The 17,491-nt window shown below is 34.2% G+C and overlaps 1 protein-coding gene across 1 annotated transcript in view; it reads right to left on the reverse strand.

Moving 5' to 3' along the window:
• LOC143234218 (rho-related GTP-binding protein RhoE-like) overlaps positions 1–17,094 on the reverse strand; it is a 62,134-nt gene extending 45,040 nt beyond the window's left edge. The window contains exon 1 of the mRNA XM_076471403.1: positions 16,824–17,094. The gene's annotated coding sequence lies outside the window, so the exon portion shown is untranslated. The remainder of the gene's footprint in view (positions 1–16,823) is intronic.
• Between the last annotated feature and the right edge of the window lie 397 nt (positions 17,095–17,491).

The raw sequence follows: 17,491 nt of genomic DNA on the forward strand, positions 1-17,491 counted from the left end.
TAAACAAATGCAAAATTAAAGAAGCCTTAATTATACAACAAATTAACCCCAAAATAAACCAATACAAAGGAACACCTTTATACCTATATTAAAAACAATATAATAAATTATAATAATAAAATAAATAATATAAAATTATATATTCAAACATCTAAGCCCGCCCTCTACATTCCGACACTCAGTTACACAACCCCTTTCAAACATGTGGTCAGCTTCCGGTCAGTTACCTCTTTCTTTCTTTGTGAACCTGACGATGACCGAAGAAGGTCGAAACGTTGTTCGCTCCTCTACGTAAAATATTTTCTCAACCAAAACGAGCCGTTTTTCCATATAAATAATTCTTTGTTCATACACCTGTGCACTTCTTTTGACGGCTAGCTAGCTTGTAGCATCTGTAAACTTTCGCCGTCGACAATATCTTATGTCCTCGTAGAAATACTAAAGTCCGAAGTTAATTCACTGAAGTTTAACGTTTTGTAATGTACCAAATCTGTTGTTGTTTTCAATTAAGCTACAAAGCTATCTGTGCTCTGCCCACCACGAGTGTCAAAACCCGGTTTTTAGCGTTGTAAGTCCGCAGACATACCGCTGAGCCACTGGGGGGGCATACCAAATCTATAAACGTTCCTGGTCAAATTCTGTAGTTATCCGATTAATAGGCGTTAATTACAATTATGGCTTCCGAGGTCTATAGCACACTGACTATAGCTGTTTAATAATCTTCTATCTCTCCGTTAGCTCTCTTCATACGAATCACAGGAGTTTTCCGAAGTTTCAACAATGTTCTAGCGCGTTTTTGTAAAATAAATATTGTTGATTCTTACTCTCAAGAATCTTCTACAAATTTCGAAAACAGGCGGGACTTACGCAATACAGTCAAGGAATACGTCACATGCAAAAAATAAAACTATATTAAATCAAGCTTAGGTGTTAAAATAAACGTATAATGGTAAATCTGGTATGGCCTTCAGATTTACAGCTGAGCAATTAGAGGCGGAGGTGGCACTATATATTTACTTAATTTTAAAACTGTTTTGAAAACAGTAATGGTAATAACTAATAAAATTAATTGAAACCTGCTTGTCATGATTCCCGAATCATGAATGAGTAAAAATGTCTTTACACTTTTAACAATTAACAAAAAATTGCGAACAGCTAAACAAAGAATATCAATACGTAAGTGGTGCGTAAAAATACACTTTTCATTCAATTGATGATAATTAATCTTGAATAAACTATTTTGGGGTTATATAAGGAGAGTCTGCAAAAATGAATAATTAACACTAAGGTGGACAACAGCAATTGTCTTCGAGTTATTTTTACAGTAAACATTTGATTATTCGTTCTTTTGCCATGAAACACATCAAAAAATTATTTTTATTCCGATGAAAAAAAGAAATGGACACACACTTGTACAAGCGTCCCAAAATCGATCCTTATGTAGTCACAACTTTAATGAAAACATTTCCTTATATTTAGCCTAGTTGGCCGTCCATAACTATTAATTGTATTCTGTATAGACAACTCACAGTTTCATTTATCATATCGTTCACTTATATTTGTCAGTATTTGACTGGTTTACTTTCTGCAAACCGTTCAAAAGAAATTATTGTTTTCGTTCTCCTCTCCCCGAATGGTGTTGCTTCCAATTGATAATAAATTTCCCAGGAAGCTACAAATGGCTATATGGGTCAGACCTTGAGAGGATTCTCGTTCTCAGTACTTGTTCTTGTTTTTTACGTAACGTTCCTGCTGGAGGTATAAATGCGTCTTGTCCCATCACTGTTTTAACCTCTGACGAAAACCTTTTCAGAGCAGGAAGTGCAAACGCATTTTATCCCATCACTGTTTGGATGTCTGATGAAAACTTTTCAGAACAGGAAGTGTAAACGCATCTTGTCCCATCACTGTTTGGATCTCTGACCTGAGGAAAACTTTTCAGAGGAGGAAGTGTAAACGCATCTTGTACCATCACTGTTCGGACCTCTGATGAAAACTTTTTTCAGAGCAGAAAGTGCAAAGCATTTTATCCCGTCACTGTTTGGATGCCTGATGAAAACTTTTCAGAGCAGGAAGTGTAAACGCATCTTGTCCCATCACTGTTTGGACCTCTGATGAAGACTTTTCAGAGCAGATCCAGTTATTAATTGCTGGCTAAAGGTGACTGTTTTCATGGGAGTTAACTTTGAAATGATAGACTAGAGTCCTTCTATGCAACTAGTCGACATCTCCCAACACTAACCCTTGGGCTACTCTTGTCATATCAAATAACTGAATTAAGCCGTTACTGTTATAATGCACTCACGAACCCACAGTGAAAAGTGTTTTTTTCTTTAGCGTTAATGGAACATTAGACACGAAATTTCATTGAAGTTACATTTTGGAACGCTAACCATTGTTTCCTGCGCATTCCTTTTGAATAAAAACTGGTAGGATGGAATTAGATGGTCAACATGCCTATTCACTACATAATATTTTGAACTCATCCGTCTTTATTCTTTTCTAATTACCATCTAAAGTTCTTTGATTTCTCAGTTGTATTCATTTATTCATATATTTTTCATGACACTTTATAAGGATTCAACATTGACGTAAATATACCAATCATTAGGTTCCAGTTTTAATATGTAACAACATTTCACCTTGTGTTAAGTGACATCTTACTTCTTCCTTGTAATACCCAGATGTCTTTTCGTAATATAATAATATAGGTCAAGCTCCTCTATTGTCCGTCTCCTCCTTTTGACATTCCTTTTTCTCTCGTCTATTTTTATTCAGTACGTTTACCAATCACTCCGGACAGACATAGTTATTGGTGCTTTGTTTTTAACGCAAAACTACACAATCGGCTATCTGTTCTCTGCTCACGTTGGAGATCGAGCCTTGGATTTTAACGTTGTAAGTCTATAAACTTATCGCTGATACATCAGGGGACCACAGTAATTGGTCTATTTGTTTCATTTCTTTTGGTAGTGGCTTTCTGGCTTATCTCAACGAATCAACCAATCATAATAATTCGTTACTCAGCCTTACAAATTAGTAGAGAAAATTGTGTAACACGTTTTGTTTTTAGTTTATGTGTGTTTTTCCCATTATTTAAATTGTCTTGTAAATCCTTTTAAAAAAAGGCACTGAGTTTGAAAATTAATTTAAAAATCAACATGACACAGGTGCTAGAGGTCTTCCATGCTTTAACGGACGGAGTTTATCTGTGACGTATTTTAGCCATACCTTTATCGGCATCGACTAATGTCATAGTAGTAGACCCTGAGCATGCTAGTGTATTGGAAAGTTTAAAAATTGTTGACATAATTATTTCATGTAACGCAAACACTTTACAATACTTGCAGCTGTTTGTTATCAGAAGTAATTAAAAAAGCATATATATATTACTTTATCAGTTTGTGTGGAGATGTGTGTGTGTTATTCCATTATTAACATCTCGTCTTCGGTATATTCTGGTTTCAATTGGTATCGTTGTAACGTTATGACAGTATTAAAATAGAATTCATCATGAATTTTTGCCCGGCATGGCCAGGTAGTTAAGGCACTCGACTCGTAATGCTCGCCATTTCAGCCGTGGAGGCGTTATAATGTGATGGTCAATCCCACTATTCGCTGGTTAAAGAGCTGCCAAGAGTTGGCGGTGGATGGTGATTACTAGCTGCCTTCCCTCTAGTCTTACACTGCTAAATTAGGGACGGCTACTGCAGATAGCCCTGATGTAGCTTTGCGCGAAATTCAAAAACAAACAATTATGAATATTACCCTCCCATGAAGATTCTTTATTTTTGTTTATTCCAGTTTTGAAATTCCCTCACATATGATGATATCCGTTGGATATTACCCGGAACCAATAATTAATAACTTAATGCGTGAACTCAATAATTTTATAACTTAAATTGCAGCTTCATTTAAATTGTAAGATATATCTAGATACTAGGTGGAAAACTGTACCGAGTTCAAAATACCATTTGAGATCGATTCCCTATCTCTGATGTGTCGCTGCCCAGGAGGCCTTATGTCAACACTCGATGTCGTCATCGGAGTTGGCCAATGCTAGACCAAAAGATCTCTCAGCTACTTAAATATACTATACAGTATGAATACTTCAAGGTTACGATTCTGGACTCTGGATTACTGTAAACCAAATAGGCCTAACGTCTGTGAAGATCCAATCAGGCTGTAACTTCTTGTTCCTCTTAAACTATCCTTCACAGATGCAGCGTTTGTTTCTCATTTTTATCATAGATGTTAGGCCTAATAATGTAAGTAACTTTTGTTTTGATTTTCTTTGAGCATAATTAATAGTTTTCACGATAAAAAAGCCAGCGACGTTACTATTTGTTGTCAGAGCGAATAGTGAGAAAATATATTCGCTATTATAACGTACTCATTACCCCACCAGGAAGCGCAATGTACTAAGTTCAGTCGAAAACATTTCACTGTCATTCTATAGTGACAAGAATAAAAAAGGCTTAGCGTTATATAAAGTTGGAATTCTTTTATGATTTGTAATGTTCTCGTTCACATATTTTGTGATATTTTTAAAATTATATCAGATTGGAATGTTGTTCAAAAGTGTTTATTTACTGTGGAATTTATTTCACCTGTAATTAAACTACTATATGGTATATTTCCAGAAATGAGACTTATATATTACCATAAACTTATTTTAACTTGCGTTTTTGTTCCCATGTTGACTCACTTAAATGTTTTTTATTCTTATTTTAAAGTAATACTACCCACTTTGTATTCACTTTTTTGTGTGAGCATCTTTTTTACTCAACTTAAGGTTTAAGAATATTGTTTATTATTACGAGATGTTTACTTGCAACAAAAATAAAAGGTGGCAAACTGCAAATGACCGATTTCTGAACAACATTCTAAACAGTGGAACAGTTGGGTTGTTCCACTTGGTAATTATTGTTATCTAATACTATTAACAGTGGACTCTCAGGTGTTGTAAATGCAAGTAGAGAAATTACACTGACACTTAGGTAATGTAAATAGAGGTAGGAAAGCTACATTAACATCCTGGTAATGTAAATACAAGTAAAGAAATCACAATGACACTCGTGTAATGTAAATAAAGGTAGGAAGTTTAAACTGACACTTAGTTTCTCTACCGCTATTTACATTACCTAACTGACACTCACGTGTAAATACAAATAAAGAAATCACACTAACGCTCAGGTAATGTAAATAGAGGTAAGGAGATTACACTGACATTTAGATAATGTAAATACAGGTAGGGAAATTAAACTAACATTCAGGTAATGCAAATACAGGTAGGAAAATTACATTAACATTCTGCTAATGTAAATACAAGTATAGAAATCACAGTAACACTCAGGTTATGTAAATAGAAATAGGGAGATTGACATTTAGATAATGTCAATAGAAATAATAGAAATGTCAATGTAAATAGAAATGGGGAGATTGACATTTAGATAATGTAAATAAAGATGGAGAAATTACACTGACACTTGAATAATGTAAATAGAGGTAATGAAATTACTTTGACACTTATGTAATGTAAATACAAATAAAAGTATTACGCTGACACTCAGGTAATGTAAATACAACTATAGAGCTAAATCTATTATGAGATTTTTGAGAAGTCTTTTAATATTTGTTTGTTTTTTGTTGAAATAAAACAACACAATGAACTGTGTTTAACTTTGGCTTACCGGTTCGTTTATGGTTAAGTATGAAGTTACACAATGAATTACCTATGCTGTGATCACCACAGTTTTTGAAACTCAGGTTTTGACGTCATAAGCCTTCAGAATTACTGCTGAAGCATTAAGATGTCAAGGGAATTCTATTAAAACTCAAGTGATGTCAATGCTGATAAAAAGATGTTGGTTTATGTTACTTTAATGGGTAAGTAGACTGACTGACCATTAACCCGTCCGAGTGCTAGACACTCCTTGACTGTTTGCTACGATCGTTAAAACAGTTGAGAGATAAAAAAAAAAACTTCTCTACTTTAGCTTCCGGTGTTACCAAATGGGCGTGGGAAAAGAATGTGTCCTTGACTCAGGCCCTGACAGATCCACCATGATTAACTGACTCCTGGTTTAGTTTACAGTCGGCTGTATGTAAAGAAAACAAGCTTCAAAGCAGTAACATTCTTATGATACACTCGTCTACAACCTTATGTATTTACCCATTTTATATAATATTATGTTAATATTATTACTTAAGCCTAAAATATTTGTTATAATTTATCGTTTTATATTTTGCGTCATGCACTTTAATTTATGGACAATTTACAGGTTTTTAAGATAAGACAAGCTAATTTATGCCAAATACACGTATTTACAGCTTTTATAAGATAAACTTAATAATGCCAAATACGCATACTTTACAGTTTTTATAAGATAAACTTAATGATTCCAGATACACGTATTTACAGCGTTGAGTCCAACTGCTTATGTCATTTGTTTGTATGCTTGTTTTACACAATTCGCACAAAGCTACTCAAAGAGATGTCTGTACAGTACAATCCCTAGTTTATAATTTAATGGCAACTCCTGCTAGTTCTTGAAATACCCTTTTCTAACCGAAAAGGGATAGCGAGTTACGAAACCTAGGATTTAACAACCTTGTCTCTCCCCTCAGTACTACCCAAACCTGACAGTGACAGAATATTTTAATAATAAGGTGCTACGCAAAGTTTCTATGAAATACGAAGCCAAAATTATACACACACACACACACATATATATATATATATATATGCATCATACATTGTCTTTATAATCTTAATTAAACTTTAATTGGTGTATGAAAGTAACGTTATTGGTACAGTCTCAAAGAGTTATTCTTGCGTACGTGTCGCATTCTTGGAATGTATCTTTTCTAACATACGTAAATATAAATATGATAAAACGTTATTTTCTTATGCCTAACAGAGTTCGTCAAAAGAACCACTTTTTGGGCCTGACTTCTAATGAATAAAAAATTAGAACTTTTGGGAGTAATTCATGGATATGAGGAATTATTTATTAAGATATATAGTTACTTCAATGTTTACTTTATTAGAAATTACATGATTTATAATCTTGAAGTGGTAGCTTTCAACAAGCTAATATTTAACAAAAGCACTAATAAAGACGATTTCTGCTTACTCACTCATCTTGTGGTAATTAAGCCTGACCAGACTTTAGTAACGTATAAATCTAACACTAGGTGGTGTCTCGGCTCTATTTAATGTTTTCAAATATGCGACCACTCGTGCACACTCACTTATAAAAAGGTGATTGAACAAACATAAGCATATAGACCCTAATCAGATAACCTTGCCATTTAATAATGTAAAGATATTTAAATACGATGTGCAATAGTTCCACTGCATAGTTACATCGTATGGAACTCCGACCATTTACGACTAAAAGTACATTTTTAAAGGTCAAATCATAAGGACCCGTATCTTAAAAACTATACGTTAATACATAATTTCCCAATTCGATACTAACAAAATTTTCTTTGTTTGTTTGAGATTAAACACAAATGTACACAAGGGGCTTGTGTTTCCCAAGAGTATCAAAACGCATATTTATAATAAACAGGTTTTACAGAAAAAAGAATATACTTCTATACAGTACTTGCTGTATTACATGTCGGTAAAAAGAAGAACCTTCCTTCACATCTTTGGTCGGAAGTAACTTGGTGGATAACGTACCCAGGCTGAGAATCCGATAATTCTTGGTTCACGACCCGTTGCTCCATAAAGCCCTGGACTCGTAATCTGAGAGTCGCGAGTTCGAATCCCCATCACATCAAACATGCTCTCTCTTTAAGCCGTGGGGGCCGTTATAATGTGACGGTCAATCCCACTATTCGTTGGTAAAAGAGTAGCCCAAGAGTTGGCGGTGGGTGGTGATAACTAGCTGCCTTTTCTCTAGTCTTTTTTTACACTGCTATATTAGGAACGGCTAGCGCATATAGCACTCGTGTACCTTTGCGCGAAATTCGAAACAAACCAGTTTCCCCAGAACGCGAGCTACACTTTAGGGTAGTCGCTGAGCTACAGGAGTAACATACAAATCTCATTATTCGATGAGACAAGAGTTGGCGATAACTGCAGTTAACTAATTACCTTTCATTTAGTTTACAGCTCAAAATTAGGGACGGCGATGGGCAGACAGCACTTGTTTAGACAATCGAAAACATAGAAACAAATATTTCAACCTTATAAGGAAAACTGTATTTTAGGTAAAGCAGGCATCCGAGAACAGAATCAGATGTTAAGCCTACACCCGGTATACTCATTTCTTAAACAACGACAAATTAGTTTTTGCTTTAATAAAACCTCTTCACGCAGGCCTCTTCTTCTTAAGTAATATAAATAACAGAATAGCATTGGATATTAGGGGTATACATTCGTGAAATAACATGAAGAAGAGAATTTCCAGAGTTATTCGAACACTAAAATAATATCCCATTGAAACCTGTTTGACTAGGGTTTGTAGCAGATAAACGCGTTAGTTTAGCTCAGTGGTTCCCAACCAGGGGTGCGATATAACATTTGTTTTGGCCACCTTCACCTTTATTCTTAAATAAATAATTACTGTGAGGGGTGTGAGAACATATTAAATTTTTTTAGGGGTGCTGGACATAAAAAAGGTTGGGAATCACTGGTTTAGCTTTTAGAGTCGCGTGCTGCATCAACAGATTGAGCATGCTACTGACGGCACGAGAGCTGCACGTTCGGTATATCGAAAAAATCATATTCTTCGGATAACCTTTTACTAATCCGATTGGATAAAACTGCTTGTTTGTTTTGTTTCTGAATTTCGCGCAAAGCTACACGAGGGCTATCTGCGCTAGCCGTCCCTAATTTAGCAGTGTAAGACTAGAGGGAAGGCAGCTAGTCATCACTACCCACCGCCAACTCTTGGGCTACTCTTTTACAAACGAATAGTGGGATTGACTGTCACTTTATAACGCCCCCACGGCTGAAAGGGCGAGTATGTTTGGTGCGACTGGGATTCTAACCCGCGACCCTCAGATTACGAGTCGAACGCCTTAACCCACCTAGCCATGAGAAAATTGCACGTTATGGTATTTTTATAGTTTTGGCTCTCTTCGTGACAGATGTCATAGCTGGAAAATTTCTGTCATATTCCAGAAAAGAAAAAAAATCTGTAGAAAAAGATTTATATTTTATATATCAGCTCCCTCCCTCATAAAAATATTTAGAAACAATTTTCACGTAAATATTAAATTGAACCGTAAAATAAATCTTGCTGAGGTATTCTGTTATATTTACGAACTAGAACTGCAGTAGCTTCCGGTGCAGAAAGCTATCTAATAGAAAACAGTTTTAAATTGATCTTTGTTTTACAGTTTCGTGTGTGTTTGTCTGTTTTAACCCAACACTTTATTCATCTTACTTCTTATTCTTTGCAGTGGCATGTTAGCAGAATCACAACTGTGGGCAGAGCTCAAATAGCCCATTGTGTAGCTTCGTTCTTAAACTACAAACAAAACAAATCTTTGTTTTTTGTATCCAGTTTTTACTTGTGCTTTGCACGCATAAAAAAGAATAATGAAAAGTTATACAATCATCACATAAAGCTCTTCCATGTCAAAAATATATTTTAAAAAACTTATCTATAGTCGTTCCATTTATACGTCGTTTTTGTATGACGTGGAAGATTTACGCGGCACTGTTAATGTCATGGTCACGTGCTACTACACCACGTGGACTAAGCTGACATTTCTAATATTACACAGACCTTCAGCCGAAGGTCAGTATCTTCAAGTAACGAATGCAGTATGTTTGAGTGATTGTTTCTTGTTTTGTTTTTTGAATAATATTTCGAGAAATCGTGTTTCAAAATACACTTGATTATGGAAGTCCATTCGAAGTAATTTACAAGAACAGATGTTGCGAAAAAGAGTCTCTAAGTGTCCAGTCGGCTGCGTGTTCAAGTGTCCGACTTCTTTGGCAAATTTCTAAGATTTGAATAGAAAGCGCATAACAGAAAACTATTCGTATGGCCACAAGTGTTTAAAAACAAAACAAACACAAACTGTAAAGCAAAGATCGAAATCCTAATATAAGAACAGTTATGCTAAAAACGGATCCACAAGCTGCGGGTCTCGAGTCGAACGCCCTAACCAACAAGCTACACTATGTGTAAAATCGTCTGTAAAGGAAGAAAGCTTGAGATAAAAATAACAACTGTATTAATAGAATTATTTATTTTGTGTTTTTATATACACGCATGGCTAAGTCACGTGCACAGCTACATATCGCTCAGACAGTACGACAACAAATGTATAAAATAATAGCTTTATGTGACATGGCTTAACTGAATGAACGGCTTTGTGAGGCAGGCCGTGCAGATAATGTTTCCTAAAGACATTGAACAGTCTATAAATTCCGCACAAGACTATCTTTCTAACCTGGTTAATATTGTAATAGTACAGAATTACCATACCTGGTGATTCTTCATTTCAACATTTCTTTATAACCTGGTTGATATATAGAAACCACACCTGGAGATTCTTCATTTCACCACAGGACTATCTTTCTATCCTGGTTAATAGTGTAATAGTACAGAAACCACATCTAGTGTTTCATCATAAGATCACATTCCAGGGTTCAGGCGACTCTCTTTTACCAATGAACAATACGATCAATTCACATGCATATAGTTGCTCTTAAAAATTATTCAACGGGTAGTTTAGCCTAAAAACGAATAAAGGAGACGGTTGACTTTCGTTGACGTTTCGCTAATCAAGACAACATTTTATTTCCTTACAAGCAATGCAGATAAATTATCGCTTGTGGGTACTTACATAATGAACTCCAATAACAGGTACACAAAACACAAAAGGTTAATAAGACAGGTGCTGAAACATCTTATGAATATGATAAACATTCTTCGTGTTATATGTGTATCTGTACGAAATAAAGGTTTAATATCGAGCAGTTAAAAAAACAATAATATAAGTAATCGAAGAGGGTTTTTTTGTGTGTGAGAAAATCTAAGCGGGTTCTGATGCTGAAAACACAACTTGACGCCAGATAACTAGTTTACAGAAATATTAGTTGTTAAAGTTAGTTACTTAACATGCTTCGCTGTAATACCTTTCAGTGGTCTTACTTTATCTGTTAGTCTTTTAACCACTGTTGTTTCGGTAAACAGAAACTTTATTGATTTATGAGGATAAATGACTGATACACGTATTATCAGTCTAAAGTTTTTGTGATGTCTTTCCATGCTGTTTATTCTCTGTTTCTTACTCAGACACACTTATTTTAATTTCCATATATTGCTAAAAACGGAACGAAAAATATCTCCCAAATCGCTCAGAGTGAGTGGTCTCAACATCTTGTGTGACGAATAAAATATTATCACACACTAGTTTGGGGTTCATTTGTATACTATACATTATATAAACCTAAGAGCAACTGAGTTCTCCGAGATTTACAATTTATGTATAAAACAAAATTAACATATGAGATATGATCTATATAGTTAGCCTTGACTGGTTGAAAACATTTTAAAACAAAATTAACATATGAGATATGATCTATATAGTTAGCCTTGACTGGTTGAAAACATTTTAAAACAAAATTAACATATGAGATATGATCTATATAGTTAGCCTTGACTGGTTGAAAACATTTTAAAACAAAATTAACATATGAGATATGATCTATATAGTTAGCCTTGACTGGTTGAAAACATTTTAAAACAAAATTAACATATGAGATATGATCTATATAGTTAGCCTTGACTGGTTGAAAACATTTTAAAACAAAATTAACATATGAGATATGATCTATATAGTTAGCCTTGACTGGTTGAAAACATTTTAAAACAAAATTAACATATGAGATATGATCTATATAGTTAGCCTTGACTGGTTGAAAACATTTTAAAATAAAATTAACATATGAGATATGATCTATATAGTTAGCCTTGACTGGTTGAAAACATTTTAAAACAAAATTAACATATGAGATATGATCTATATAGCTAGCCTTGACTGGTTGAAAACATTTTAAAACAAAATTAACATATGAGATATGATCTATATAGTTAGCCTTGACTGGTTGAAAACATTTTAAAACAAAATTAACATATGAGATATGATCTATATAGTTAGCCTTGACTGGTTGAAACATTTTAAAACAAAATTAACATATGAGATATGATCTATATAGTTAGCCTTGACTGGTTGAAAACATTTTGATCAAACTAAAATAAAAGGATAAGATACTTTCACTAGTGACACACACATTTAAATAAACACCTTTATTATCTACATATGAAACGATTTAAGATACTTTCACTAGTGACACACATTTAAATAAACACCTTTATTATCTACATATGAAACGATTTAAGATACTTTCACTAGTGACACACACATTTAAATAAACACCTTTATTATCTACATATGAAACGATTTAAGATACTTTCACTAGTGACACACACATTTAAATAAACACCTTTATTATCTACATATGAAACGATTTAAGATACTTTCACTAGTGACACACACATTTAAATAAACACCTTTATTATCTACATATGAAACGATTTAAGATACTTTCACTAGTGACACACACATTTAAATAAACACCTTTATTATCTACATATGATACGGTTTAAGATACTTTCAGTAGCGACACGCACGCACGCACACACACTGAAATAAACCCTTTATTATCTACATATGATGCGATTCAAAATACTTTCACTTGTGACACACACGCTGAAATAAATCCCTTTATTATCTACATTAGATACGATCTAAGGTACCTTCACTAGTGACACATACACATTGAAATAAATCCGATGTTACGTTTATAAAGAAATACCCGGAAATTAAAACTTCTTAGTATTTGTAATTCGTGCAAGAACAAAACAACAGTGCTTAGCCACGTACACGATTTCTTCTTTTAAAATTAAGGAAATTCACGAATACAAGAACTAGATTTCCAGGTTATACAATAGAACACATCTTATGGTTATCCAAGCTCATCCACGTGAATAACATCATTGTTTTGTTTTTTTCAGTTTGTATTCAAGTATAGTCATTTGAACGAAGTACAAAGATTATTCCACATTCCTATTACAATTCTTTCAAATGTTTTTTTTTCTATCTATTCTTCTGTGTTTCTATTTCTGATAAAGCGTACAAAAATCTAAAAGAATTTTCACACACGACTGGTTTTTAAAAACTGTACTTTATTGAAAAAATGTTAGCCTCAGATAGAACTTTCACAGCGGATAATGACTTGCGTATTCGACTCTACACTACATATGCCAATTTTCTTGATATTGAAGATACGAAAATGTATGAACGCATAAAGAAAGAGATTACGTTTGCAGGTACATGTTCATACACCATAAGGAAAAAATACAGAAGTAATAACAGAAATCGTATTTGTTTCCATAATGTTACCATTTCTTGACGACAGTTCATTTCCATTCCCTTTTGGATGTGTTGTGCAACACCACCAGTCAAAGATCAATAAGTAAGAATAACTTTAAAAACTGAAGAAACACGAGACCTTTATTTACACAGTATTGTTTGTTTTTTGAATTTCGCGCAAAGCTACACGTTGGTTATCTGCGCTAGCCGTCCCTAATTTAGCAGTGTGAGGCTAGAGGGAAGGCAGCTAGCCATCACCACCTACCGCCAACTCTTGGGCTACTCTTCTTACTAACGAATAGTGGAATTAATCGTGACATTATAACGCTCCCACGGCTGAAAGAACGAGCATGTTTGGTGTGACAGGGATTTGAACCCGCGACCCTCAGATTAGGAGTCGAGCGCTTTATCCACCTGGTCATGTTAGGCCTATTTACACAGTAACTCTCAGAAGTCGTAACAGGAAAGTGGTTACCATATACTATTTTTAATGTTGAAATAAGAAGAATTTTGTTTAACCACAAAACTACACACTGAGCTATCTTTGCTCTGCCCAACACGGATATCGTAACCCGATGTTTAGTGTTATAAGGTCACATATCTACCGCTGACCCATCAAGAGAGATAAATAAATAAAAAGACAATATAAATCTGATAGTGCGTTACTTACTCTCTACGTAGAGATGGCATGGGCGTCAGTATTAAAGCAATACAAAACTCTTCTGGATTTTCTTCTCTACAGGTCATCACAAGTTAGATATAAAGAGATACGTGGCATAGTTGTTGTACCTCCAGTGTGTATGCCGCTTTTCAGCAATCCAGATCGTCCCAAAATCGAAAATCGGCGACTAACCGAAACTTAACTTTCTTATTTTCATTCATCACCATTTTTCTTCAGTAGGCCTAGCGGCTATCTAGTTCCAGCAGTAACTGTATAATTTTATCATCACTCTTAGATAAAAACAGTCTTCACCGTCTTTGGCCACCTATTTTATTACTATTCTATGCAAAATCTATAAAGCTCCTAAATACACTCCATAGCCCAATCATTCACGTACGCCATCTTATAAAAAGTAAACAAGAAGTATCAAGAATAAATATTAACTTTAAATAGAAAAACTGATGTAGGGCTAGCTACTGAATTTCAAAATGAAAACTAAACAAAATAGCGATGGAAGTGGACATATCATCTGATCGTTAATTAATATGTAGCAGACTGAGCTGTCTATATTTTAGTAACGAAGAAAACAATTCCTCACTAGCAAAACAAATGCAACCAGAATTTACAATCGTAAAATGTGATTCTATTGTAAAATAGTCATAAAATTAGTATTGTAAGTTTAACTAAAGGAAAAGTATAATGATGAAAACTGTGATTCTATTAAAACACCAAGTTTTCGATAGACAGACTAGGAAAGCCAGTAATGTAAGGACTTTATTCTCTATGTAAAGTTGAGACAGCTTATTCTGATATGTCATTATTAGCCGGATCGAGAGATATCTGTGTTGGTTCCATTTTTTCAAGTTCAGTAGTCAGCCCTACATAATTTTTTTTTTATTTAACATCCCCGTCACACCAAACATGCTCGCACTTTCAGCCGTGGAGGCGTTATAATGTGACGATCAGTTCCACTATTCGTTGGTAAAAGAGTAGCCCAAGAGTTGGCGGTGGATGATGATAACTAGCTGCTTTCCCTCTAGTCTTACACTGCTAAATTCGGAACGACTAGCGCAGATAGCTCTTGTGTAGCTGTACGCGAAATTCGAACCAAACCAACCAATCTCTCTCGACAGCCCTCGTGTAGCTTTGCTCGAAATTCCAAACAAACCGGAACCTAGTTTTTGAACAAATGAATGGAATGTATAGCGTAGTTACAAAAAAAAAAAAAAATCGAATATGCGCTTAACAAATTTCCCACAATGTCTCATTACTTCCCTCTTACATATGTATCCAATTAAAAAAAGTGGAACGTTTAAAAGTCATTATTAGAAAACGAGTATAATTTTCTTTCCTTTCGTTTACAAATAAGGATAGCTGAGGGGAAAAATTCAATTTTTAATAGTTTTCTTTCCCCAATTAGAAGTATGTGTACCGAACGCTTAATAGTAATTTCTATACAATCTGATAAAGAAAAACGCACGTGACAGTTTTATACACAGCAGTTAATAATTAATTTCCTTACAGACTGCAAACACCGTGTTTCTCCGAAAATAAGACAGGGCTTATATTAATTTTCACACCAAAATATGACACTAGGGCTTATTTTCGGGAGATGTCTTATTTTGATATATTAAAAAAATGAAGTTACAAAGTAAAACTATTAAACTAACCATTTAAAATAAACTATTAAACTAACTGATTAATACTTAAACAAACTAATTAACTAACTATTAAACTAATTAATAAATTAATTTTTTTTTATTTCTTTCCTCTTCCTGCCACTCTTAACTAGGGCTTATTTTAAGGGTAGGGCTTATATTAAAACTATACCCAAAAATCACACTAGGTCTTATTTTATGGGTAGGTCTTATTGTCGGAGAAACACGGCATTATTAATGTTGATTTCCATGTATATTCCCACTACCACGTGACAATACATTCATTACAAGATTAATTCAAGTGTGGAATAAACGATAACTGAACTTAGGCTAGTTTGATGTCTATAGAATTATTGTCATATCTTTTTATTTTCTTTTGAAAAATTATTTCAGTACGAATTATAACAAAGTAGTTAGAGAATAAAAGTAAGTCAATGAAACATGTTATATATATATACGTTAAAGTTCATCGGCTATGGTAAACGTGCTAAAGATTAACTGACACCATAAAACAGACATGAATATTTTAAAATAATGGACTGATGTTCTGAATATAAGAAACATATTTCATGTTTCCAAACTTATTGGTTTGAGGATTCATTTAGCATATTCTCTGAAGGCAATAAGTTTAAAAAGAAATAAAATATGTTTTATTTCAGAAATAGTCAAAATAGTGGAAAACTTGTCCTCTCCCGTGGCTCAGCACGTTTGCAGCACCAAAAAATCTGTTTTTGATACCTATGGTAGGCAGAACACAGATGGCCCATTGTGGCTTTATGTTTAATAACACCCAGTCAATAAATCGATATATTTCGTGGGCACAGTAAAAACAACCCATTGTATTGCTTTGTGTTTAACAACAACCAACCAATCAATTGCTCCTTGTAGTGAGAACAGCACACATAGCCCAGTGGATTATTTTCAACTTAAATAAACGGAAAAAAAAACTCACTATAGTAATTTTAATGTCTCTGAGTTCATCCACCTATACCAAAGGTTAATTAACTACATTGTTATATAAATTGATCCATATATGATTAAAACATATAGAATAAGGACACATCTGTCACACAGCAAAATCAAATACTTACTTTACATGAGATAGGAAAAATCCGTTGATGTGTTTCTCCACACTGAATCTACAGATCGGCTACTGTCTTATCTCTGAGTCAGAAAACGGAATGATAGTTCGTGGAACATTCAAATGGTACGTGACTGGTTTGTATTATTACTATTATTCGAAAATGTGTTGTAAGTTAATAAGGCACAAGATGACCAACAAATGAATGAAAAGTTGAAAATCCAAAACCAAGTATGACTCGATCGGAAATCAACGTGCTCTCCACGCCGAGCGAGGCGGGAACTGATAAGGAAATTAGATCCGAACACGAGCACCGCAAGTTGAAGAGAAGTCCATTTTCCTATACGGGTGAAACCGATGCTCGAGGTAGAAATGTCTACAGCAAACACCTATCAACTTGGCCCAATCTTCTCTTATTGCTGTTCTTAGAAATTCGTGAGGAACTTATCACGGGTATTGCTCACTTATAGGTAAATATTTTATTAATTTGATGCACATGTGTGAAATTTGTAAAAAAAAAAAAGTACAATTCGTGTGGTATCCTTTTGGAGACTTGTTTGCTTATATGGGAAAATGCAACCGAGTTTTTATATAAGTTTTTATTTGCCTCCTTATTGTTACAAGCTACCAACTTTATAAACAATGCGTAACAGATACCATATAGATAACCATTACATA

The sequence above is a fragment of the Tachypleus tridentatus genome, chromosome 12, assembly GCF_004210375.1.
Source record: "Tachypleus tridentatus isolate NWPU-2018 chromosome 12, ASM421037v1, whole genome shotgun sequence".
Taxonomy (NCBI): domain Eukaryota; kingdom Metazoa; phylum Arthropoda; class Merostomata; order Xiphosura; family Limulidae; genus Tachypleus; species Tachypleus tridentatus.